A 27,675-nucleotide genomic window follows, 5' to 3' on the forward strand; every position below is an offset into this window, starting at 1 on the left:
GAAGTACTTTTAAAACATTTTATTGAGTGAAATATTTTTTCACTCAACGAATAGTTAAGCTTTGGTATTCGTTGCCAGAGGATGTAGTAACAGCAGTTAGCATATCTAGGTTTAAAAAAGGTTTGGAGAAGTTCCTGGAGGAAAAGTCTATAGTCTGCTATTGAGACAGACATGGGGTAGTCACTGCTTGCCCTGGGATTGGTAGCATGGAATGTTGGAAACAGGATACTGGACTAGATGGACCATTGCTCTGACCCAGTATGGCTTTTCTTATGATTTCACCAGTAAAACACTGGCAGGAAAGGCTTTCAGAATTACCTTCCTTATGTAACCGATTGCAATAATTCTGTATCTCATGCTCTGTGAAATTGATTTTGTCTTTTCATTGGTCAGTTTCCTTGTTGTAAATCCTAGTCTTCATTCCCATTTCTTTTTCACTGTGGCATGGAGGAGTAACTGAACAGTTAGCATTAGCATTTATATCGCGCGTTAACTGTGTACGAGCCTACAATATCCCTTATATGTGCCTACACAGTTAGCGAATGCACTATTTGTAGGTGCGTTAAAAACACTAGCGCACCTTAGTGAACAGAACCCTGAGACTGGAGTGCCTCAGGGTTCAGTATTGACACCAATTTTGTTCAACATTTTCTCAGTCCACTTATTACCCTCATTCAGTCTCTAGGATTTAGTCTGTTTTTCTTTGTGGACAACATTCAGTTACTTTTTTATGTTGTCCCAAAAATGCTGGATTTAGCGGCACTTAATGACTAGCTTTCTAAAGTGGTTCAGTAGCTCACTGATCACCAGCTGGTTTTCAGTCCTGACAGATGTCAGGCAATTTGGCTTTCTGGTTTCTCAACTACTCCTCTGATCGCCCCATTAATTATGGACCACCTTGTGGCACTATCTTCCTTTCTGAAGACCCCTGGTGTTACTCTCATCTGGACTCTGGACTGAGATTGATTTGCAGTATTGCTTCCATTGTATGTAAATAGATCTCATGCACATTCATTGTGGAACTCTTGAAAACCTGACTGGGTTGTGGCCCTCGGACTGTGGTTGCCCATCCCTGCCCTAGAGCATGCCTTTTGTCAATTCAGATGTTCTTAGCTTGTTTGTCATTATGGAATCTGGTAAACATTGCCTATTGTGCTTCAGTAATATGATGCATGGATGGATTCGTTCAGGAGACCTCAAGATAATTATTTGTGGTTTTAATGAGACATTTGAGGATGTATTTTCATCAAACAGAAACACATTGTGCTGGTATTACTCATAGTTAAGCATATTCTGTTGTGGATTGAGTGCCAAGAGGTTTCTGCTATTCCAAGCAAGCTGGCTTTTAATACACTGTGGTTGTTCTTGTCACTTCTAAGAAGACTTCTTAATCACTCATGGACACCTTAAACTTTTATGTATGAATTATGACTTAGTTTTATTAACCTCATCACATTGTTGGGTGAAATATTCTGCAAATTTATTTCTCATGGACAGAAAATGGGAAACAATCCTTTAGTAAACCATGCCCATTGATCAGGGTATGATAGGACACAGCAGGCCATGATTGTTAATGATTTGTTTATCTCTTACCAGCTGCCAGCCAGGGTTCTTACTTCCCAAGAAAGACCTGTGTGACTGGTAATTGTTTAGAATACACGGTAGCTTTCTGTGAAGGGTTAATGCCAAGGAGCAAATGCCCAGAGCAAAAAGGGTATGTCACCATACCTGGGGACTGAAGTTTATTGGTTTTGTGGGCTGAACTCTTTAGCTTCAAATTTTCCTCAATAATTACTATACAGTATGTGAGTAAGAACTGGCCCCACTGAGACTGCAGGATGGGGAGGGGGCATTGCTAAATGTTTTGACAGATACATTAAGAACCAGCTCCAACTGTTCTTACTTCATTGATCACTTTGCTTGACTTCTTACTAGAGATGTGTGCATGCAAAAAAAAAAGGGGGGGGGGTTCCGGAATTCTTCCTGATTTTTGTGTGTTTTTTGGTTTATTTTGCACATTCATTTTAATAGGAATTTTTAAATGTATGCTATTGTGTTTTATCAATCAACTTAGCACATGTTAATATATTCTTTAGTGCATGATAAATCAACATAGCATGCACTAGAAAGTTTAAGGAACTAAGGACCTTGTTTGCTAAGCCATGCTGTAGGCGCGCTAATGGATTTGGCGCATGCTAAAAATTAGTGTGAGCTAATGTTAGAGATACCCATATATTTCTATGGACGTCTCTAGCATTAGCGCATTCTAAAAATGCTTGCTCACCTTAGTAAACAGGGCCCTAAGGAATGCACAGCCCTACTTCTTATACATCTCAGGCAAAACAGGAAAGAAAGTTTAATCTGGAATGTTTAATGGGAGAACAGAGTAAAGGATGCAAATTATCCCCATCAACTTCAAAGCAGCTTGTAGATGAAAGGAAAAAACACAATTTGAATTGTCCATATACAAATGCTAGACGCCTAAAAAAATAAGATGGGAGAGTTGGAGTATATAGCACTAAATGAAGAGGTAGATATAATAGGCATCTGCGAGACCTGGTGGAAGGAGGACAATCAATGGGACACTGTGTTATCAGGATACAAATTATATTGCAATGGTAGAGTGGATCAAATTGGAGAGGAGGTTGTGTTATATGTTAAAGATGGAATTGAGTCAAACAAAATAAACATTTTACAAGAAACCAATAGCATCGTAGAATTCTTGTAGATAGAAATTCCATGTGTCTTCACTTGGAAGTATACTGTTAGGCTGTGCCTCCATCTGCCAGGACAGAATAAACAGACAGATGTTTACAGAAATTAGGAAAGCTGGCAAATTGGGCAACATTATAATAATGGGTGATTTCAGTTGGATGTTTGCTCGCTTTATACCTCGATTCCACAACATGAAGTAATTGAGATCTTGGAACATTGTTTAAATAAAAGAGAACGGCCACATTTGGTACCGACAAATTTTGTAATAGATTTGATTAGGATCACATTAACAGAAAATTATTTCACGTGTAATAAAAAATATTATATTCAAAAAACTGGGGTATCAATGGGAGCAGCATGTTCACCTACCATAGCAAATTTATTCATGGAATATTTTGAATGCCGATGGGTGTATAAATCAAGATGGAATCAACATTTGAAAAGTTGGTGGAGGTATATAGACGATATTTTTGTTTTATGGAGTGGTACGTCTAGGGAATTACAAGACTTCGTTACGTATCTAAATGGATGTCACGATACAATTAAATTTGAATATACATGCAGTGAAGACTCTATAGCATTTTTGGATGTACAGGTTAATTTTGTGCAAAGAAAATTGGAAACGTCTGTATTTGTTAAACCCACGGATCGGAATACTACACTACATTTTCATAGTATGCATCCGGCTCATTGTAAAACCAATATTCCCTTTGCACAATTTTTGCGTTATCGCAAAATTTGTTCCACGAATGAAAAGTTTATGCAACAGACGTCTGATTTACAACGGAAGTTTCAAGATAGAGGTTATCCCACAGCTTTGATATCTCGATCAAAAAAACGAGCTTATCATAACCATAGAGAATGGCTTCTTAATCCTAGGAAAAATACAGTAGAACAACAGGAAGTTGTGACTTTTGTAACTAAATATAACATACATACAAACAGAATGATGAAGATTATTAAAAAGCACTTGCCTATGCTAAAGATTTATCCTTGGTTCCGTGATTTAAGAATCTTGTTTGCCTATCAAAGACAGAATAACTTAAAGGATTTATTATGTGTAGCTGATACATGGAACCGTGGGAATAACATGAATATGAGAACAGGATTACATAAGGCATGCGGTCAATGTTCAGTGTGCCATATTATGTATGCAACGGATAAATTCATGGATACACGTACAGGCAAGTCATATTATTTAAAGAGTGCAACGGATTGTCAATCGAAAAATGTAATTTATTTATTAAAATGCCCTTGTGATTTATATTACGTGGGCCAAACTTCCCGAATGTTAAAAACGCGACTAATTGAACATAGACATTGCATACAAGCAAAAAAGACATATGAACCTCTGGTTTCTCATAGTCTCTTGAAACAACATGACTTTGATCAGATGCAATGTGTGGTTCTAGAACAAATACAAGTTTCGGAACGTAAAGGAGATATTAAGAAAAAGTTGAGACAGCGGGAACAACGATGGATATATACACTGCAGACTGTCATACCCAAGGGATTAAACATAGCAATTGAATGGAAAGCTTTTTTGTGAAACAAATCTTTGTCAATAAAGTTGTTGAAGATGATTCAATGAGTTGGAAGAAATGACGTACATATAAAGAGGAAGGAAGTAGGAGTTGTTTTCAGGACGCCGATAAGAGGCAGTTGAATGCGGTGAAATTGGAAAACAAGAATGAACTGTCTTTATGAGAACTTTGGCCCTTGAAACAGCCTAGGATTGGCGAAACAGGGTCTCCTGTTGGGCTTTTGGAACATTATATGCGATGACAGAATATTTCAGTTAAGTTGAAATTATTTTCACCGTTTGTTCATTATGATTTGAGCCTTCAACATCGAGTATTGTGAAAAGGTGTGTAGGCATGCATTATATGAATTAGAAGAGTGGAGTTTTTTTGTGAAGACTGGTGATTGAAGAACTAGAGTGCTAGAAATTTGAAAGGTGGTTTTCCACATGAAGAGCACTCGTTAGAATTTCTGAAGTCTTTTTTCTCCACTTTTTTCATATGTGTTGGCAGTAGTACACCTCCAATACTCGTGTATACTATAGTAGAATTATTTAGAGTGAATTTTTGATTTCAGTTACCCCAATATTGACTGGATAAATGTTAGATCAGAGTGCGCTAGGAAGGTAAAATTCCTAGATGTAATAAATGATTGCTTCTTTCAAAATACAAGAAGCGGAACTATTTTAGATCTAGTCCTTAGTAGAATGCAGGACATGATATGAGAGGTAGCGGTGTAGGATCCACTGGGAAACAGTGATCAAATTTGAGCCAACATTTGGAGTGAAGTCTCTGAGGAAATCTACTGTACCAGCATTTAATTTTCAAAAGGATGGCTACGACAAAATGAGGAAAATGATTAAAAAGAAGCTAAAAGGATCGGCCGCAAAGGTTAGGAATTTAAATCAGGCATGAATGTTGTTTAAAAGTACCATCGTGGAAACCCAGATCAGATATATTACATGTATTAACAAAGATGCAAAGAAGAGCAAACGACAGCCAGCATGGTTAAAAGGTGAAATGAAAGAGATATTAGATCCAAAAGAACATTCTTCAAAGAATGGAAAAAGGATCAGAATGAAGAAAATAAGAAGCAACATAAGCTCATGCTAGACAGAAAGCATTGATAAAGAAGGCTAAAAGAGAATATGAAGAAAAACTTGCCGTGGAGGCAAAAACTCATTGTAACACCTTTTCTAGATACATCACAAGCAGAAAGCCTGCAAGGGAATCCGTGTGACCATGAAGGAGCAAAAGGGGCACTCATAGTAAACATAGTAGATGACTGCAGAAAAAGACCTGCACGGTCCATCCAGTCTGCCCAAGAAGATAAATTCATATGTGCTACTTTTTTATTTGTACTGTCCTCTTCAGTGCACAGACCCGATAAGTCTGCCCAGCACTAGCCCCGCCTTCCAACCACCAGCTCTGCCACCCATTCTAGGCTAAGCTCCTGAGGATCCTTTCCTTCTGCACAGGATTCCTTTATGTTTATCCCACGCATGTTTGAATTCCGTTACCGTTTTCATCTCCACCACCTCCCGCGGGAGGGCATTCCAAGCATCCACCACCCTCTCCGTGAAAAAATACTTCCTGACATTCTTCTTGAGTCTGCCCCCCTTCAATCTCATTTCATGCCCTCTTGTTCTACCGCCTTCCCATCTCCGGAAAAGGTTTGTTTGCGGATTAATACCTTTCAAATATTTGAACGTCTGTATCATATCACCCCTGTTTCTTCTTTCCTCCAGGGTATACATGTTCAGGTCCGCAAGTCTCCTCTCATACGTCTTGTAACGCAAATCCCATACCATCCTCGTAGCTTTTCTTTGCACCGCTTCAATTCTTTTTACATCCTTAGCAAGATACGGCCTCCAACACTGAACACAATATTCCAGGTGGGGCCTCACCAACGACTTGTACAGGGGCATCAATACCTCTTTTCTTCTGCTGGTCACACCTCTCTCTATACAGCCTAGTAACCTTCTAGCTACGGCCACTGCCTTGTCACACTGTTTCATTGCCTTCAGATCCTCAGATACTATGACCCCAAGATCCCTCTCCCCATCCGTACCTAGCAGACTCTCACCGCCTCTCTTGGATTTCTACATCACTTTGCATTTCTTCGCATTGAATTTTAATTGCCAAACCTTAGACCAGTCTTCTAGCTTTTTCAGATCCTTTTTCATGTTTTCCACTCCCTCCGGGGTGTCCACTGTGTTACAAATCTTAGTATCATCCTCAAATAGGCAATGTCACTCACAAATATATTGAACAGAATCAGCCCCAGCACCGATCCCTGAGGCACTCCACTACTCACCTTTCCCTCCTCCGAGCGAACTCCATTCACCACCACCCTCTGGCGCCTGTCCGTCAACCAGTTCCTAATCCAGTTCACCACTTTGGTTCCTATCTTCAGCCCATCCAGTTTATTTAAGAGCCTCCTGTGGGGAACCGTGTCAAAAGCCTTGCTGAAATCTAAGTAGATTACGTCTATATCACTTCCACGGTTCAGTTCTCCGGTCACCCAATCAAAGAATTCAATGAGATTCATTTGGCACGATTTCCCTTTGGTAAAACCATGTTGTCTCGGATCTTGCAACTCATTTTCTTCCAGGAAATTCACTATCCTTTCCTTCAGCATCGCTTCCATTACTTTTCCAATAATCGAAGTGAGGCTTACCGGCCTGTAGTTTCCAGCTTCTTCCCTATCACCACTTTTGTGAAGAGGGACCACCTCCGCCATTCTCCAATCCCTCGGAACCTCTCCTATTTCTAAGGATTTATTAAACAAATCTTTAAGAGGACCCGCCAGAACCTCTCTGAGCTCCCTCAATATCCTGGGGTGGATCCCATCCGGTCCCATGGCTTTGTCCACCTTTAGTTTTTCTAGCTGTTGATACACACTCTCTTCCGTGAACGGTGCTATATCCACTCCATTCTCAAATGAACTTTTGCCAGTCCATCGTGGTCCTTCTCCTGGATTTTCTTCAGTAAAAACAGAACAACTCAGGGAGGACAATGCCATAGTGAAGAGATTGAATGAATTCTTTGCTTCGGTCTTTACAGAAGAAGATGTAAGAGATCTGCCTGTACTGAAAATGGTTTTCAAGGGTGATGATGCAGAGGAACTGAAAGAAATCTTGGTGAACCTGGAAGACGTACTGAGCCAAATCGACAAGTTAAAGAGTGATAAATCACCTGAACTGGATGGTATACACCCCAGGGTACTGAAATAACTTAAACATTAAGTTGCTGATCTGGTGTTAGTGATTTGTAACCTGTCGTTAAAATAATCTGTAGTACCTGAACATTGGAGGGTGGCTGATTGTTAAAAAGGGTCCAGGGGTGATCCGGTAAGCCTGACTTCAGTGCTGGGCAAAATAGTGGAAACTGTTATAAAGAATAAAATTATGGAATGTGTAGACAAACATGGTTTAAGGGGATAATAGAGTCAACATGGATTCAGCCAAGGGAAGTCTTGCCTCACCAATTTGCTTCATTTCTTTAAAGGCATGAATAAACATGTGGATAAAGGTGAGCTGGTTGATGTAGTGCATCTAGTTTTTCAGAAACCTTTTGACAAAGTTCCTCATGAGAGACTCCTGAGAAAATTAGTGTCATAGGATAGGAGGCAGTGTCCTTCTGTGGATTAGGAATTGGTTATTGGACTGAAAACAGAGGGTAGGGTTAAACAGCCATTTTTCTCAGTGGAGGAGGGTGACTAGTGGGCGGCCACAGGGATCTGTTCTGGGACCACTGCTGTTTAACATATTTATAAATGATCTGGAAATTGGAATGACTAGTGAGCTAATTAAATTTGCAGATGACACAAAACTATTCAAAGTTGTCAAAACATGTGCGGATTGTGAACAATTGCAGGAAGACCTTAGCAAACTAGAAGAATGGACATCCAAATGGCAGATGAACTTTAATGTGAACAAATGCATGGTGATGAACATTGGGAAGAGTAATCCGAATCATAGTTACCTGATGCAAGGTTCCACCTTAGGAGTCAGCACTCAAGAAAAGGATCTAGATATCATTGTTGACAATACATTGAAATTTTTTGCCCAGTGTGCGGTGGCGGCCAAAAAACAAACAGGATGCTAGGAATTATTAGGAAAATAATTCCAAGAATATTATAATGCCTCTGTATTGTTCCATAGTGTGACCTTACCTTGAGCATTGCGTTAAGTTCTGATTGCCATATCTAAAAAAAGATATAGCAGAATTAGAAAAGGTTCAAAGAAGACTGACCAAACTGATAAAAGGGATGGAACTCCTAAAGGTTAAAGAGGTTAGTGTACTTCAGCTTGGAAGAGATGGCTGTGGGAGGGATATGATTGCGGTCTACAAAATCCTGAATGGTGTAGTACAGGTGAAAGAGAATCGATTTTTCACTCTTTCAAAAAGTACAAAGACCAGAGGACACTCAATGAAATTACATGGAAATACTTTTAAAACAAGTAGGAGGAAATATTTTTTCATTCAAAGAATAGTTAAGCTTTGGAAATCGTTGCCAGAGGATATGGTAACAGCGGTTAGTGTATCTGGGTTTAAAAAAGGTTTGGACAAGTTCCTGGAGGAAAAGTCCATAGTCTGTTATTGAGATGGACATGGGGGAAGCCAGTGCTTTCCCTTGGATTGGTAGTATGGAATGTTGCTACTAATTGGGTTTCTGCCATGTACTTCTGACCTGGATTGGCCTCTGTTTGAAGCAGGATACTGGGCTAGATGGGCCATTGGTCTGACCCAGTATGGCTATTCTTATGGTTACAAAAGCAATAAAATTGGTTGGCTGTGTTTATGTTGGGTGTAGTTCAGAGCACTGGAAGTATTTTTAATTAATCACTGACAGCAGATGCTTAGTTTGTGTTCTTGCTTCTTCAACATGGCACATGCACATTATACCATTCTTACTGGGTTTGCAGCAGGTATGACACTGAAACAAACTGAGGCAATGCATACTGGTCAGCTGTTCATCTTCACATAAATGACTGTTAGAGTCACACAGTGTGTGTTTAATTAGACTGAGAAACTCAGTAACAAGGGTCTGCCGGATTCTGTTTCTGATCAGAAGATAAAGTGAAAATATTAATCAAAAGGTCAAACAGATGTTTGTAGTTCCATTTGATGTTGTAGTGACTGGGATGAAATGGTCCTTTTAAGTCATAGGATGATAAGATGCCCATTGTCTTTGTTATATTTTCATGTCATTGCCTTGACCCTCAATAACCAGAAACTTAAAAATGTAGAAAGAAGTTATTTAGAAACTATTAGGTAAATAATGTCACATAATCAATAGTCTGAATCTCCTATTTGGTAAAGATATCCAGTCACATTGTCTTCTGTTGCCTTTGTGTCGTCAGTTCAGTGTTTGGTTACATGGGCTATGTCATGTGCATTTCTGGAAGTGAGATCCTGGGTAATCACGTTCTTATATGTTGTGGGTCATATAAGATGCTTCTTTTATTAGCCAAAAGTATTAAACATTTAGTGGTCAAGTTATCAAGCTGTGCTAGGGCAATAACCCATATTATTTGCTCTTTAATGTGACTTAAAGGGCACTAAGGTAGATTGTCTTGCCCTGATGTAGTAATATTCAAGTCACCATAAGTTACATAGTAATGAACTGCAAAACATGCAAATGCATATAAAATAGCTCATTACTATACAAATTCTATACCGTGGTTTGCTGGGGCTATTTTACCACCCTTATATAGAAACATGACCCTAGCAGTAGTACCACAAGACTAACACTAGGGGTCACCGGCACCATTTTTGACCCTGCTGAGGGCAGGAGCAGCTGTGGATCTCTCCTGCTCGTCCACTAGATACCAGGTAAGATGTAAGGTACTGAGAGGGGGTGTCTTTGGAACGGGGTCTTGGGGGCCTGCCTAATTTGGGAGGTGGGGCTTTAGGATGGAGGGGGACTTTCTCATAGGGTGTGCATAGAGACTATTTATTTTTATTGGTGCTGGCCCCTTTAAGAGATGGACTGGAAGCATCAGGCCAAGGTTTGGCAGCCTGATGATCCTGGGCCATTGGATTATTGCTGCTTGGGAGGTGGTTTGCAAGTAGCGTAAGTCCTTTACCACAGTAGTCAGGTAGTGCGGTATGGAGATACTGCAGGCTGGTGACTCTCGTAGTAAATCAAGGGGTGGTAAAAGCTCACCTTTTAAGTGGGTTTTTTTAAGTTCCCCCCCTTAGCAGGACATCTTAAAAGGAATAGTCTCCTCATGGCTATAATCTCAGGGCACATTTGAAAAAAAATTGTCTACCTCTAAGCTGAGCTTGCTTGCAGGCATCTGGAAATAGTCTGAGCCACTGGACCCACAAATGTAATGGCTTTAATACAGGAAAACATTCTCTTAACGGAGTCTTTGTCGAACTCAAATGCAAATGAAATTCATAAGGTGGCACGGACAACCGCATCATCCTGAATCTTTTCCACAAAGTAGTGAGGTCGAAACTATTCACTGAAACTCCTGAGAGATCTCCAGTTGGTAAAGTATGGTAAAGTAACTTCAACTGACCTCTTACAGAGAAGATCAAGATTCTGTGCAGGAGAGGATCTTTAGGGACTTCTTCAGAAAGTGCTTGAAATGTTCCTTAGGAACAACGGAGAGAAGTCGAGAAAAGTTCAGAAGTCTTATGTTCAAATATCTCGACCTGTCCTGCAGCATCTGAAATTATAATGAATAGAGAGCTTGAATCTCACCAGAACAGCAGTAGAAGCTTGCTGGAAGATCATGCAAGCTTTACAAGCTTCCAGCTTTCTGGGCTGCTCATCCACCATTCTTTCCATCTTTACCCACCCATTCAGCAGTATGTGTAGAGAACTCTCCATGCCACCTACGTGGTTGGTATGTGTTGTTGCAGACACCCTGATAGCCTGCTAGATAGTTTCATAAGAGATCACAGACACTCCTACAGATAAAGAAACTGTCAACTCTTCACTTCTCATCGCTCCAGTCTCAGGTATAGCAAGACAGAGCGAATCCATCTCCACTTCACTGTTGTCTCCTATGAGGGGCTTAGCCATCAATACTCCACTGGCTGCTAGAATGTTGATTTCCTTTTTGACACTCTTATATGTTCCCTGGCTCAATTCTTCTGGTTTTGATAGCAGCTGACACTAGTCACTTCCCGGAGCAGGGGGAGGAAATGTCTCAGGGCTCAACAAATCTTCCAGCCAGGGTGAAGTCCTTTCTTTGAGTCTCAGCATCAAGGACAACCTCTGAAAAAGAAGCTCCAGAAACAGGAAGGGCAAATTGGAGAAGAGTTGGTTGCATCTGGACAGGGGGCTCAGGCAAACCTCCCTTAGACTTCTCCTTCCTCTTAACCATTGTAGGGTACGAAACAAAGTAAGAAAGAAAAGAAATGACTTAAATGCAACTTGCACAGCGTCCTACACCTCCAGCATTATCTTGGATCCTTAGCTACCAGTGGCCTTATTTAAAATGGATCCAATGAAATTATTCTAAAAAGCATATTTCTGAGAGTTCTAGGATCTTGTGAGGGGAAAAATGCAAAAATATTTTCTTCAGGAGGGTAAAAGACCACAGTAAGTCTTGCTCAGATTCATGTAAACTGAAATGAATCTACGCCGGGACTATTCTGATGTAGCATTTTTCTGGCATAGCAGAACTTTGTGAAAAGACTTGTAATGAGAAGAGTTTTTGGTGCAGAATTAGACAGGCAGAACATCATCAATCAGGTATAACCCAATACATTTACCCTGCTATAGTAAAGAAAAGAAAAAGAAAGATGACATTTAATGATAATACCAATTGGAAAGTAGCTATGAAAAATCACATCATAAAGCTCTAACGGGGAAGATTTATCTGTCAGACTCTTATTAATATATACTTTCAAGTTACTGAAATAGTGAACATGACATTTGTTTGAGGGGAAAATGTGATTTAACTTCCCTGAGTTATATTTCTACCTTATGTTTATTCTGCTTGGCCCTCTGCTCTTTGGTCTGCATTCAGCAGAGAATCTGCCACTTGTGATGAAGTGCATCCGATGTACTGCAGGCTTCTTTCTGTAAGACACAGGAAATCATTTTTTTTCTGTTATTACAGAAATTGATGTCAAGGATGCTGGTGGCCTGCATTAGAGCACAAAGTTTACAGAAACTTAATTTTACAGAGATGATGATGTTGACTTGCCAGATAAAGCACCGTAAGGCATTGTCAGTCTTATAGAAACCTTCGCAATCTCATTCTAAGAATGAGGAGAAGGTCAGATTCCTCTTTGAACTGTTACTAAAAGAGCAAGTTCTTTATATGTGTATATACCTTGCAAATGGAAGAAATGTCTGGTGAACATACAAATCTAAGAACATTTTTGAAGACATTTAAATTGAGGCTGTTTTCTTCACACAGCAAACTAGTTTCCATTTGTACAAGGATTGCTCTTACCATAGTAAGGGAAGAACTGATAAGTTGTTTATCTGAATAGTTTTTATGTTAGATAAAACCCCCATTGTTTTCTTTAAAACGAACATAGCCAGCGCTCTGGTTAGCAAGTACTTATTAAATAAATAGAGACTGGAGATGAGATTTGATATGCTGTCTTTCTGTGGTTACAATCAAAGCCATTTACATATTAAATAAAGGTACTTATTTTGTACCTGGAGCAATGGAGCATTAAGTGACTTGCCTAGGGTCACAAGGAGCTGCAGTGGGAGTTGAACCTAGTTTACCTGGTTCCCAGGCCACTGCACTAACCATTAGGCTACTCTGCCACTTGTTATTAGTCTTTCCAATCCAGTTGAGTGTTGGAAAGATAATGAGTCAAGAATCTCTGTGCATCTGTCTGTCTGGGGAAAAATAAATCTCCAAAAAGTTAATGGAGTAGGACCAATTTGGTGTGTGGGAAAATAGAAAACAAATGGGCAAAATCAGATTAGAGGTTCCAGAGAAATAAAATCCCCCCCCCCCCCCCCCAAAAAAAAGTGGTTTGAAACACTGATACATTGAAGCATAGTGCTGAGGAAATTTCTTCTTTCAAACTGCCCTTCTGCTCTCCTGGTCACAATACATGGAACCAGCGTGGATACACACACAAGAGATAACAAACAAACATAGGCACACATGCAGAAACACAGAGATAAATACACAGGCACACATGCTTACACGTAGACACAGATACACATACACACACACACACACACACACACACACACACACGCACACGCATTCACACGTGGGCATGCACATATACAGACACACTCGCAGCAACAGCAGGGTTGGAAGTAATTCCATGACCTTTCCCATGAGGCATGCTCCAGATGTTTTCCTCATCATGCACCCACTAGCTACCACACCATTATTCCTGCTGGGCTGCATCTTAGTGATTCAAATGTGTAAGTCATTTTCTTTATTGTAAATTCTACTTTGAAACCTAGTGATTGATCCATATAGCTTTCTTAATAATTTCTATGTATGGTGACGTGACTGAATTGTGTAGTTTGCCTCTGCTTGCTATCTGTACTGCCGCCTAGTGGTAGAGAAGCATGGCAGCGCCTGTTTCCTTGGAACAGTGGCACACTGTAGTCAAAATATAAATCCATCCTTTGAAATCTGTTGACAGTAACTTCTAATGGTTATATTATGTTATTACATACTAGTAAAAAAGGCCCGTTTCCGAAACCAATGAAACTGGCGCTAGCATGTGGCTTTTTTTTTTTGTGTGTGTATGTGTCACAGAGTTATTTTGTGTGTGTGTATGTGTGTGTGTGAGTGTGGGGTGTGTTCAGGTTGTTGATGTGTATCTTTTTTTTTTTGTTTTTGTTTTTTGGGTGGGGTGTTGGGGGATGTGCTGTGCTGGCAAAGTGGGATGGATTGGTGTGTGGCTTTGAGGGTGTGTTTCTGTTGTATTGTGTGTGTGTGATTTTGTCTGTCAAGAGAGGTTTGTGGAGGGGGGTCTTTCTGTTGGTGAAATGTAAATGTGGTTGTAGGGGGGTCAGCCTTTGCTGAGTGGTGGATTTTTTTTCCAGGTTTTTTTTTTTTTCTGTTGTGCTGAGGCAGCAGTGTTGTTTTAGATGGGCGGAAGGTAAAGGAGCACGTTCTTGGTCTGTCGGTATTTTTTGGCCATTCAGGGCTGCTGTAGGGGAACGCTGGAAGAGAAATGTGCTGTTGGAAGCAGCGCCGTCTTTTTCCATTGGGCTGGGGTTCTGGGCATCCTGGAGGTGGGTGACGGCTTGCCTGAGGACGAGGATGGTTGTTTTAAGTTGGCGGAAGGGAGAAGAGCACGGTCTTGGGCCGTCCGGGGGGTGATCTGGTATGTTCGGTCCATTTCAGGCCGGCTGCAGGGGAATGCTGGAACATTTATGCGCTGCGGGAATCAGCGCTGTCTTTTTCCGGGTGCTCAGGGAATCCCCGAGGTGGGAGACAGCTTGCCTGAGGCTGGGGATGGTTGGGCACGTCCTTGGCCGCTTCGGCAAAAGGGGAAGAGGAAGGGGGTGGGGAGTTACCTTTAGCCGCGTGAGAAACCATGTATTCTTTGTTTGTTTTGTATTATTAGTTTGCATTTCTGTTGAAGAAAGAGTGGATGCCTTTCGAATGATGGAGGTGGTGCATCGGTATGCGGTTGTTTCGTTAGTTTGGCAGCCAGTCTCCAATGATTCCTAGGCAGGGAAGGAGTAGAGAAACACGCTTATGGTTGATCTTGGTCTTGGAAATACCATTTACAATTGCACAACCTACACCATAAGACTCCTGAGTCAGGCGCCTTTGCGCTGAAACACAACATCTGTGTCAAGTCGTTTGGTGATTTTTCAATAAAGATTCTTTTCAGCAAGCGTCTCTTTTGGTGCTTTTTGGAAAAGCCAATCTACCCTACTCTTTGGACTTCTTCTGTTGACAGTCGTACGGATTGAGTGTTTTTGCACTTTGAGTGGTTGCTAAGTGCTATCCTACAAATACTGGCTGAGAAAGAAATCTGACTCTGATAGTATTACAGAAAAGTGTTTATTATATTAATGCTGGAGACTAGGAGTTGGTAAATTAGGGGCTCTGTTTACAAAGGTGCTCTAGTATTTTTAGCACACACTAAAACTTAGCGCTCATTAATGCTAGAGACACTCATAGGAATATGTGGGAGTCTCTAGATTAGCACATGCTAAAAATGCTAGCGTACTTACAGCATGGCATAGTGAACAGGGCCCAAGATTTATAATCTGAGTAACATAGTTTTTTGTCTCATCTTTTATCAGGGCTTTTTTTGAGGGGGTACTGAGTACCGGCACCTTTTCTATTGTCTGCTAAAATTGACCCATGGTCCCCAAGTTTTAATGAAAGAGCTCAGGCTCTACATACCAATTCTGCCTTGTCATAGATTCTGAGACTGGTTGCAGGGGGCCTGGCAATTGTGGGGTGGGTCCCTCAGCGATCACCCCACCCCTAAAGGGTGGCCTAGCATTTGAGTACCGGCACCTTTTTCACTAGAAAAAATGCACTGTCTTTTATACTTGTTGCACTACTGTTATTATCACAAGCATAGTGCACATATATATATAGTTGATTATTTGGAGGAAAAGACCTCAAAAGTCCCAGCTTCACAGCGAGTGTAATTTCTTCAGTGCCAGCTCTTATTGTACTCTGTTCTTATCATTGGTCACAAAAACCTCCAAAAACATTTTTATAATTATTTTGTGGTATTATTTTGTTGTATATTTGTGTATATATCATACGTTAAATCTCATCCACAAATATGTGCAAGGTTGAAAAGCACTGGTGATAGCACTGATGATAGTTATATCAATGGGAAAAAGGTTTTATTAACACACAAGAGAACAACTGTTAAAATATTTGCCTCAAAATGGACACCTTCCCTAATCTATGGCTACTCGCAGACGAAATGAATAACCTTATGCTGAATTACAGTTTTATCTTACAGTCTCTTGCTTTTAGAAGACACTCAGTAGGTTTTTCTTGGGTGGACCAGCCCCAGCAGGAAGCCAAGAATGGATCGTACTGGCAAAAGAGAAGAACTCCAGAGACTTCCCAGAGTGCCATTTGTTCCCCTATAGTTTAATCTTCTGCCTTGTGGACCAGAATAATTCTCATTTTTATGATCCAGATGCATCTGTTATACTTCTGTCAATGTGGTACAGAGCAAGATGTTAAACAAGAAAAGCCAAATTATGCAGTGGAATGCATCATGTTTATCCCCGTGGGATTGCTTTGCCAGACATTTTGTGAACTGATCATGTATTATATTTGTGCAACAGACCAGTTGTTTTGTTAGGTTTTATAAGCATAGTAGGATTACGGATTATCTATAACCTTTCTGTTTTGTAAAGGGGATTATTCATCCTTATGTATGTAGTGCCCCCTTCAGGTAAAGAAGTATATTTGCTGCCAGGGTAGAAGAGCCATCACCATCCTATAATTCTCACCTCCAACGTTCTGTCTTGCCTGGGACCGTGGCTCCCTCGAAGTTGGTCTGCTAGGCTGCGTAGATCAGACTGACGTCATTGGCCGCACTATGACATAAACCCGGGTGAGAAAAAAAAAAACACACAGCTGATCCAACCCCACAAACAGCAAAAGGCTCGAGACAAGCAACCAGTGGATTAAAAAAAAAAAAAAAAAAACTCGCTGAATGTGTGGCACCCCTTCCGAGGCCATCACCACCACCGATACCAACCAGCCTCCCAGGGCGCAGCACTAAGAGCTGGCAGTCCGGGCACGAAGACAACAGTAGCAGTGGTGGGAGACAACAGTTGCGGCTCCCACCGCTGCTGAAGGAGCTCCGGGATGAAAATGTGGAGCGCGAGGAGTGGCACCGCGGTAAAACTGGAAGTGGTGAGCTGGATCGCGGTGCCGGCCAAAAAGAAAGAAAGGCAGCAGGGAGCATTTGGAAGAGGGGAGGGAGGGGATGACCTTGACACTTGGAGCTCCAAAGACGCAGCCTAAATGGCTGCGGGGCGGGCACTCCGGTCGCGAAGAGAACAGTCTGCAAATCGGAAGGAAGGAGCCAGGGAGGTGGGGTCTGGAACTCGGAGAGCAGGAGGGAGAGGTCTGGAACTCGGAGGGGGGTCAAGAAGGAACAGAAATCATCAGTGGCCAATAGGAAAGGAGAAGGAGAAAAAAGAGAAGAGACATCAGATTGGCCAATAGAAGGGAGAGGGGAGGAGCCGCGATGCAGGGAGCAGTGAATCAGCACAAAACAGGGCGGACCCAGCGGACGATGACCCTGGAACACGGAGGGAGAGGGGACGACGACCCAGGAACACGGAGGGAGGGTGGGGACGACACTGGAACATGGAGAGAGGGGGGAACGACAACCCTGGAACACAGAGGGAGGGGGGGGGGGACGACCCGGGAACATGGAGGGAGGGAGGGACGACGAGCCTGGAACATGGAGGGAGGGGGGGATGATGACCCTGGAACACGGAGAAAGGGGGGACACTGGAACTGGGTGGGAGGGAGGGGCCCTAGGCACACACACTGTCTCTCACAGACACACACTCGCACACAGTCTCACTCACTCTGTCCCACACACACACACACACGCGCACACGCAAATTCACTCTCTCTCTCTCACACAGTCACTCTCACACACACACTCTCAAACATATACACTCCGAGGAAAACCTTGCTAGCGCCCGTTTCATTTGTGTTTGAAACGGGCCTTTTCTGCTAGTATGAAATAATTCACTAGCAGTTGGAACCTTCCCAGAGGAGCTAGTAAATTGCAAGTTTGTGACTATATATGGGGGAAGACAATTTCTTTACAATTTCACACTCCACTTATCAGTTTGGTATCTCAGTCCCCTTTTTTGAGGAACTGTCATAATGAAGGGCCTCTTTCCCGTTCATTGGGGCCCAGGGCAGGAACTTGAGAAGAAGCCCCGAAGCCCATTAGCAGGCTGCCTCTCCTTCAGCTTTAAGCAGGTTTAGGGCGCCCCCCCTTCAGCATGGAGACCCAGGGCAATTGCCCTGTTTGTACCCTCCTAACGCTTCCCTGCCCTTCAGCCTGAAGACACACACATCAGCACATTACGACTGTTCAACCTTTTACTTAAGAAAAGGAAACAGATTAGAGAATGCAGACAATAATATAATTACACAGGAAACATCATACAGTAGATGCACAATAAAACAAGGGTAACCACTAATACAGTGGAAAAAGCATTATACTCAGAACTAATCAGCCCCTTAATTACTCAGACATGGTCAGAGCCAGTTCAGTAGCAGTGATTGAGGAAAGATCAAATGCTTGGAGGAGCAGCAGCAGGGTGGGGGCGGGGAGGACCCTGGAACTTGGAGGGAGGGAGGGACTTTTAAAATTCTGGGCTGGCGAAGGGACCTTCCGGTGGGTGAAATATTGAGGGTACTCGAGCACCCACGGAGTCGGCGCCTATGCAGTGAGGCATGTCCTAGTTGGATTAAATGGATTAGTTACAGTTCAACAATGAGTCCTTAGCTGGGTTCCAAAGTCACACTGGCAGTGATGATGCGGGGTAATCTATATGTCTCTTTTCTAAATGTGTCCTGTGAGCCCTCCAAAACTCATCAGAAACCCACTGTACCCACATATAGGTGCCTCCTTCACCCATAAGGGCTATTGTAGTAGGGTAGTGGGTTTTCAGGGGCTCAGCAGACAAGATAAGGGAGCAATGGTGAGATGTGTACCTGGTAGCATTTATTTGAAGTCCACTGCAGTGCCCCCTAAGGTGCCCTATTGCTTTCCTGGGATGTCTGGGGGCCCAGTCTGTTAAGAATGCTGGCTCCTCCTAGATCCCAATGGCTTGATTTCATGAGTTTTTCACTTGGACTTTTATTTATTTTTTTCAAAAACGGACCAAAAAGATTGCACAGAGCACAAAAACATCTAGCAAATAGCCATTTTCAAAAAGAAAAAAGAGAGAGACTTTTTTCTGTTTTGAAAATGTCTATATTCCCCAATTGAATTTTGGATGTTTTTAGCAAATCGTCCAAAGTTGGACTTAGACGTCATATCAAAAATGCCTCTCTGAGTGTCCTTGGTAGGGGTAAAGTGACTGACTAGGTTAGAAACTAATTGAATTTGAGGCAACAAAGTGTAGTGTTAAATGGAGTTCACTCCAAGGAAGGGGTGTGCCACAGGGATGTGTCCTCAGCCCAGTTGTTTTGAACATTTTTGTAAGTAATATTGCAGAAGGGCTGTCTGGAAAGTTTTTTTCCTTTTTGTGGTTGATACCAAAAATTTTCAACAGGGAAGATATGGATAACACGAGGAGGGATCTAACAAAGCTTGTGAATGGTGTAGACTACAACAGCTAAGATTTAATGCTAAAAAAATAAAATAAAATAAAAGTTCATTTCCCAGTGCTTGATTCGGCAGGTAAAAAGGCCTTTTTCATAACGGGGCAGTAAATGGCCGTGCACTAATATTAAAAGTAGTGTGAGGCTATTTACCGCCTGAGCCTTTATTGCCACCCATTTACTTGGTGGTGAGTGCTCTCGTGCTACTCGTGTGGTAATCAGGCAGCGCATGGCAATGGGACCGCGCTGTCAGTTACCGCTGGGAACGCATCCCGTGGTACAAAATAAAAAATTATTTTCTACCACAGGAACCAGCGCATGCCAACTTCGGAATTACTGCAGGGTGCCCGTGCTATCCCAGAGGTAGTGTCGATTTGGCACACACTACCCATGCATTTGCCGTAGTGCAGCTTAGTAAATATATATATATATATATATAGCTAATGTATATGAACCATATTCTACCACAATCATACCTTGTACTTGTGCACACTATGTATTTGTTCAGACTGGAACTGACAAACGCTGCTACGGTACTATGTAAGCCACATTGAGCCTGCAAATAGGTGGGAAAATGTGGGATACAAATGTAACAAACAAATAAATAAAAGGGCCCTTTCACGACTTAGCTAAGTGTGAATATTCAGCACTAAGGGGTCCTTTTACTAAGCCTGGCCCATTAAAAAAAATGCAATTTTCCCCAGATGTGTTAAAAAAAATGGCCTGGCATGCACCAAAAACACGCGCTCACACTACCGCAGGCCACTTTTTACCACATCTGGGGAAAATTGCATTTTTTTAAATGAAAGACAACAAAGCAGATCAGTAGAAGAAAACCATAAATTTATTGAACAAAAAACCAAATATTCAAATCAGCCCGACACAGGCCGTGTTTCGCCCAGCAGGGCTGCGTCAGGGGCTACACAGTTTTCTTTTATTGTCAGGGTTAATGAGATATGTATACCGATGTAAAAAATGTACAGAGGTCTTCTAAAATGTAATTTAAAAACAGCCAAATAATCAAAAAAGTGATGACGTGCAATCCGTCAGATACACTAGCAACTCTGTAGGCCAGGAAATGGGCATGTGCTAAAATTAAAACTAGCGTGTGCCTATTTATGGCCTGAACCCTTACTACCACCCATTGATCTAGCAGTAAGGGCTCACATGCTACACATGCAGTAACCGTTCAGTGCACATCAACTGCTGATTACCGCCGTGTGTGGTAGAAAATTAAAAAATAATTTCTACTGCCGGAATGAGCGTCTGCCAAATCCAAAATTACAGACAGAAGGGCGAGCTAGCCTGGCAGTAGTCTCATTTTTAGTGCACATTGCAGACACATAGGCCCTACAGCAGCTTAGTAAAAAGACCCCTAAACTGACTAAGTTGAACGGTAAAGATAGGCTGCTATCTTAACTGGCTAGCGCTGAATATTCACTTAGCTAAATGGAATGCAAAAATCCACAGGAAGCCAGTGTAAATGTCAAAATAATGGTGTAAGATGATCATAAGTACGTATACATATAAGTACATAAGTGTTGCCATACTGGGACAGACCAAAGGTCCATCAAGCCCAGTATCCTGTTTCCAACAGTGGCCAATCCAGGTCACAAGTACCTGGCAAGATCCCCAACCAGTACAATGCATTTCATGCTGCTTATCCCGCATCCATTTTAATAATGGCTTATAGACTTTTCTTTTAGGAAGCTATCCAAACCTTTTTTTAAACTCCGCTAAGCTAACTGCTGTTACCACATTCTCTGGCAATAAATTCCAGAGTTTAATTACACGTTGAGTGAAGAAATGTTTTCTCCAGTTCGTTTTAAATTTACTACTTTGTAGCTTCATGCTGTGCCCCCTAGTCCTAGTATTTTTGGAAAGACTAAACAAGCGATTCACATCTACCTGTTCCACTCCACTCAGTATTTTATATACCTCTATCATATCTCCCCTCAGCCATCTTTTGTCTAAGCTGAAGAGCCCACGCCATTTCAGCCTTTCCTCATAGGGAAGTCATCTCATCCCCTTTATCATTTTTGTCTCCCCTCTCTGTACCTTTTCTAATTCTACTATATCATTTTTGAGATGCGGTGACCAGAATTGCACACAGTATTGCACCATGGAGTGATACAAAGGCATTATAACATCCTCAGTTTTATTTTCCATTCCTTTCCTAATAATACCTAACATTTTATTTGCTTTATTTGCTGCTGCGCACACTGAGCGACGAAAAAGAGGGTTTCAAAGTATCATCAACAATGACTCCTAGATCTTTTTCCTGGTCGGTGACTCCTAACATGGAACCTTTCATCACGTAGCTGTAGTTCAGGTTCCTCTTTCCCACATCAGATTTGTGAGCTCTACATAAGTATCTTTTTATCGGTGTGATGTCTGTATGGCATTTTGATGAGGACTAGCTCATTGGTCCCTTCCCTCCCCATTCATCTAGGTTGATAATTTTTTTTTTTATTACATTTGTACCCCGCGCTTTCCCACTCATGGCAGGCTCAATGCGGCGGGCAATGGAGGGTTAAGTGACTTGCCCAGAGTCACAAGGAGCTGCCTGTGCCGGGAATCGAACTCGGTTCCTCAGTTCCCCAGGACCAAAGTCCACCACCCTAACCACCAAGCCACTCCTGACAGTGTAACCAAATCAGTTGATATTTTAAAAAATCCACTTTCAATATTATCTTCTTAGAAATTAAATTTAGAACCCAAGATTATTGTGTCAACTACACTATCTAGAAATATAAGCACTGTTGTTTAAATGCATTAGAAACAGAAAACATTATTGACAGATTATATATATTATATAGTGCAGGAGAAGCCTAATGGTTAGAGCAGAGGGCTGAGAATCAGGAGGGCTCAGTTCAAATCCCAGTGTAACTCCTTACTGCAGGTCAGTTAGGGGCCCTTTTACAAAGCTGTGGGAGGGCTAACTCAAGGGTAGCATGCACCAAATCGGCACTACCGCCGGAGTAGCATGTGCGCCCAGCGGTAATTCTGAGCTTGGCATACGCCGAATCCCGTGGTAGAAAACATTTTTCTATTTTCTACCGTGAGAGGCATTCCCGGTGCTAATCGGTTACCGCATGGGTAGTGCATGAGCCCTTACCGCTAGGTCGATGGCTGGTGGTAAGGGCTCAGGCTGTAAATAGGTGCGCAGTAGTTTTAATTTTTGAACACACCCATTTCCTGTGACATTAAAAAAAATGTCCTTTTTTCCCCAGCCGCAGTAAAAAGCGCCAAAAAGACGTGGCCACACTACCGCAGGCCACTTTTTACCACAGCTTTGTAAAATGACCCATTAATCCTCCATTGCCTCAGGTACAGACTCAGATTGTGGGCCCTTCAGGGACAGAAAGATACCTAGTATACCTGTATGCACACCATTTTGATAACTTTTGGGCTTATAGGCACAATATAAATAAAAAATATTGGGCCGAAGAAATTTGGGGTTCATTTACAAAGTGATAACGCAGTGCTAAGGGCTGTCACTTCATTTATATGGCTTCTAACATTTTTGTGTTTTTAAGGGATCATGAATAATGGTACATTAATGTCTGAATTCCATGGAATTCATTTGGCAATAAAGGTGCAGAATAGTTTAGCAAGATGAAAATCAATTCTGAGGAGAGGACAAACTTTTCCTCACATTTGAGTGAGATTTGTGCTTGAGGATTTACTGCTGCTGAAAAGCTGGGGCCAGGATAAATTTGGCTGTGTTTTCTAAAAAAGATTTATTAACTGAAAATATAAATGGATCACTATTCAGTAGTTGCGATTAGTATTTTTTTTAAATGTCAGTGTGACGGAGTATATGTTCCATCACTGGGAAGTAGATCTCACAGACAAAGGAGAGTATGTCCAGCCAAACATAGGAAGACCAGGGTTGGCAGCTGGGAAAAATTTTCTCAGCCCCAAACGAGCCATAAACCCGCCCGTAGCCAATCCCTGCCTCCCCGAACCCCACCCCCGCGCCACCAACCCTGCCCCCGTGTCACCTAACCCCGCCTCCCACGTCACTAGCCCCGCCTCCTACGTCATCCCTGACGTCAACCCCGCCCCTGAAAGGCTTCTATTGGTCCAATTTGGACCAATAGAAGCCCCGGAAAAGCTTAAATTGGACCAAATTGGACCAATAGAAGCCCCGGAAAAGCTTCTATTGGACCGAATTGGACCAATAGAAGCCCCGGAAAAAATTGCCGAACTTGCACAGCGGCGATGGGAAAACCGCCCAAAAAAACCGCATCCCGCGGCCGGCGAAATTTTCCCGCCGCCGCTGGCGAAAGGGCGGTAAAACCGCCCATCTGGCAACTTTGAGGAAGACCACCTTGGTATAGTCCATTCCTTTCCACTCAGGGTAGACCCCTGGGGCCCTGCTAGGGTGGTGGTTATAGTCCAGGGTAGAGACTACGTGGGAGGTGCAGGGACAGACTAACCCAGTCCTGAAAGGCGGAGAATGGATTAGTAGCATGAGAAGAATCTGTGGAAGAAATAACATTGACTGGAATAGTGATCTGCATGAGTATTTGCATACTTGGACAAACCAAGAGTTTGGACTGATTTAAAACCCCAGGAGAGGGGGAGTTGGACCCATTGGTTTTCAGGGCTGAACTGAAGCCCTAGACTTATCTGGGGTGACCTGGACAAGGGGTGGTTGATGTGGAACCATTTCACCCTGATTGAGAAAGGGACCTGTTTAGAGGACCTAGCAGCCCAAGGGGCTCAGGAAATTGAGTCAGATCTGAATTTTGTCTTATGTTTTGGTAAGTGGTGGATGGTGATTGTGGCTTGTATTTTGGTTTTGGTTTTGGTTTTGGTTTGTTGTTTGGCAGGAAACTGTGTCTTGTTGAATAGGCAGCATGGGTCATTGCCAGCTGCAGCAGTGGTATCCAGATAGTGGCTGGTGTTGAATATTTGGATAGTGAACAGTGCTAGAACTTATGGTAGTAAAATTCTTCTACCATCTGGATAACCAATTTGGATAATTTGGGACAAGTTTTATTTGTTCTATATTCTCTGGGTATTGAATATTGACACAAACATTTTTTTTTTTTTGGGGGGGGGGGAGGGGGTTTGTGATTTTGAAGGCTGCCTTACAAAGCCAGCTACATCAAGCCAACTGTATTGGTTTCTTTGCTGTGTGCTGTTTTGATGGGGGGAAAATATTTTTTTTCCTCACCAACCAATCTCTATCCAGCAGTGTTGACACCAATATTGGTACTATTTACAGCCTTGGATTCAAACATGACGCTAGTTAAGTACAGCATGAATATGAGTTGTGAACCTTTATTTCACTGCCAGATTGTAAACACTTCTGCAAGTAAGATTTGTGCTTCTGGGCAGTGTATGGCAATACAGCCTCCAACCCTGTCATGAGCAGCAGCACTATTTGCAAACGAGCCCCCAGATATATGCTTGTACAGCTAAGTTAGTAGGTGTGGGTAGAAATTCCTCACTGGGGTTGGCTTTGTGCTTGAAGTAACGAATGTATTCTGGGAACACAGTAGAGTGGTTTGCAAAAATGGTTAATTTAAATTTAGTTGCTAGTTGTAACATTTGTAATTAAAACCTCGTGGCAGACAGAAAACGACTGTTAGTCAGTCCTTAATTAGAGTAAATTGGTCCACAATTCTTCCTGTTTTCTTTCAGACTGATTCAATTGTTGCCCACTATTAGGGACCAGATGATCAATTGATTTTCTTTGGCCTGGACGTAAGAGTTTAAATCGGTGTTTTCAGTGTTAGGCTTGCTGGCAGTGGCTCCCATAGATCCCGGGTGCGGTTTCTTTTGAAGACAAATCGTTGGGCAGTGCAGACTGAATTAAAGGCTCTTATTGGCTTACATGACCTAAAAGCAGGAGAAGAAAGTAACGTAATTGGCTGGTGTGGTTGAAAAAAAAAAAAGAGTGTGAGGGGCTGTGGAGAATATATACCGCCAGCCGCAGTTTCTTTTCTAGTAGTCAGTGTGGCACCAGAAGGGATCATACCAAAGCCAAACAAGTCAGGCGATCAGTGAGGTAGATATGAACAGCAGAATGGCTGCAGGAAAGGGACCTTTGCAGCCCAGAGACCATTAGCACGCCAATGCGTTTGAAAGACTGAATGGTGGGGCAGGGTGAAATATTTGAGAGGGGGGGGGGGAAGTTGAGAGGGAGAGTGTGAGATTGGTAGAATAGGGTGGGATTTCAAAACAGAATGAAAGACTCGTTGAAACAGGGTGGAGATTGGGGTTTGAGAGTATGGTCACTGTTGGGAATAGATTGTTATTCATCTGCACTAGTTGGCAGGGCAGCTAGAACATTTTTATTGCATGCCATTTCCCATGTTTCCAGGAATTTTCATTTTATTCAGATTTTCTTGGCTGTTTTGTCATGATGGGATCAGTGCCATTAAGGACTAGATTCAGTAAATGCCAAAAAAAATCTACAAGTTGGGCACCGTTTATAGAATAGCGCAGTGGTTCCCAGACCTAGTCCTGGAGGCACCCCATTCAGTCAGGTTTTCAGGATATCCACAATCAATATTCATGAGAGAGATTTGCATACATTGCCTCCTTGGAATGCGAATCTCTCTTATGAATATTCATTGTGGATATCCTGAAAACCTGACTGGCTGGGTTGCATCTAGAACCAGGTTTGGGAACCACTGGAATAGCGCTTAGAGACAATTTCCTTGCCAAACTTTGGGCATGAGGACTTATACCAACTGAAACCTGTTGAAAATGATAGCATGTAATTTAGGTGCGGATCCCTGGTATTCAGCAATACTGCATGCATCTTTAGTGAATGCCCCTGGCCTGCTCATGTCACTCCCATGGCCATGCCCCCTTTGAGTTGCACATCATAAGATTTGCAAATAGCACATGTGCAAATCCAAATAGCCAATTTGTGCTAACCATAGAAAGATAGTATATCAAATCTCATCCCCTTTCCCTTTCAACAGTTAATTATCATCTGAAGAGGGCTAAGAAATCATACTTCTCTTCTCGGATCCTGAAGTCAGTAAAGCCTACCAGGAAACTTTATTCAATTTTCCAGTCTCTGTCCAGAACTCCTATCACTCATACAGCTCAGTTAATGCCCTCTGTAGATCACCTTTCAGATTATTTCTATTCAGAGATTGCCATCTTACGAGTCTCTTTTGCTACCCAATTCCTTTCACCTGTTCTTTCATCACAAAGACCAATTATGTTCTCTTCTACTTCATCATTGTCTTCCTTTTCAAGTCCAAACATTGGTGTTGCTTAGTAAAGTAATGTTATCCATGAAAAAGACCACCTGCTCTCTAGATCCACTCTCTCATCCTGGTTGACTGTGACTAACCTTGAGTTGCTTCCTCTTGTTCTCTCTCAAGTCAGTCTTAGTCTCACCTCAGGCTACTACTACTACTTAACATTTCTAGAGCGCTACTAGGGTTGTGGTGATGTGGATTGTGGAATAGAGAGGCAGGGCTGTGCCAAGGGTCTGTGGTGCCCCCCTGCAGACTATCAGTTGGCGCCCCCCGCCCCTCCCCCCGTTTTTTTTCAATTTTCTAAAAGCCAGTTTCTCATACATCTGCACACAGCTATGGAACGCACTACTGAAGTCAGTGGTGTGCTGGAGCAGGCTCTCACAGGCTCGCAAGAGCCGGTTGTTAAGTTTTTAAGAATTTTGGGAGCCGGTTGTTAAAGTAGTGCCCTCCATGGCTACTTTAACAACTGGCTCCCAAAATGTGGGCTTGGGCCCCCTGCTGAATTCTCTTTTACTTTGCTGGTGGGGATGCTGAGCCCTGCCAGCCAAGTAAATAGACTGCTGCTGCTCCCCACTCCTTGTTTCCAGCTCTGAACAGCAGGCTGGGACTTCTCCAGCATGTGTGAGAAGTTTCAGCATGCTGCTCAGAGCAAGACGTTGGGAGTGGTGGCAGTCCATTTATTAGCCGCCAGCAAAGGTATGCCTAGCGTGCCCGCACGAAGGGAGGGAGGAGAGAGAGGCAAGTTTTGCTCCCCCCCCCCTCCGGCCACCCCTGGCCCTTCCAACTGCAGAGCTGGCTACGTCCGGAGAAAGAGCCTGTTGTTAAAAATTTACCAGCACACCCCTGACTGAAGGCCATAAAAATAATGCAAGACCTAACCATCTTCCAAAGGCTACTGAAAACAGATCTTTTCAAGAAGGCATACCATAATCATCC

The 27,675-nt window shown here is 42.4% G+C and overlaps 1 protein-coding gene and 1 long non-coding RNA gene across 3 annotated transcripts in view; one reads left to right on the forward strand and one right to left on the reverse strand.

Annotated features, from left to right (window-relative positions):
- The window catches only part of FRMD3 (FERM domain containing 3), a 396,218-nt gene that overhangs the window by 79,551 nt on the left and 288,992 nt on the right, over positions 1–27,675 (forward strand). The gene's annotated exons all lie outside the window — the stretch shown is intronic.
- Positions 19,603–20,675, reverse strand: LOC115463309. The gene is made up of 2 exons (XR_003941024.1): positions 20,631–20,675; positions 19,603–19,663 (listed from the first exon to the last, which is right to left on the reverse strand). It is a non-coding gene; the product is annotated as an uncharacterized LOC115463309 (long non-coding RNA).

Source organism: Microcaecilia unicolor, chromosome 2 (genome assembly GCF_901765095.1).
Source record: "Microcaecilia unicolor chromosome 2, aMicUni1.1, whole genome shotgun sequence".
NCBI classification, from domain to species: domain Eukaryota; kingdom Metazoa; phylum Chordata; class Amphibia; order Gymnophiona; family Siphonopidae; genus Microcaecilia; species Microcaecilia unicolor.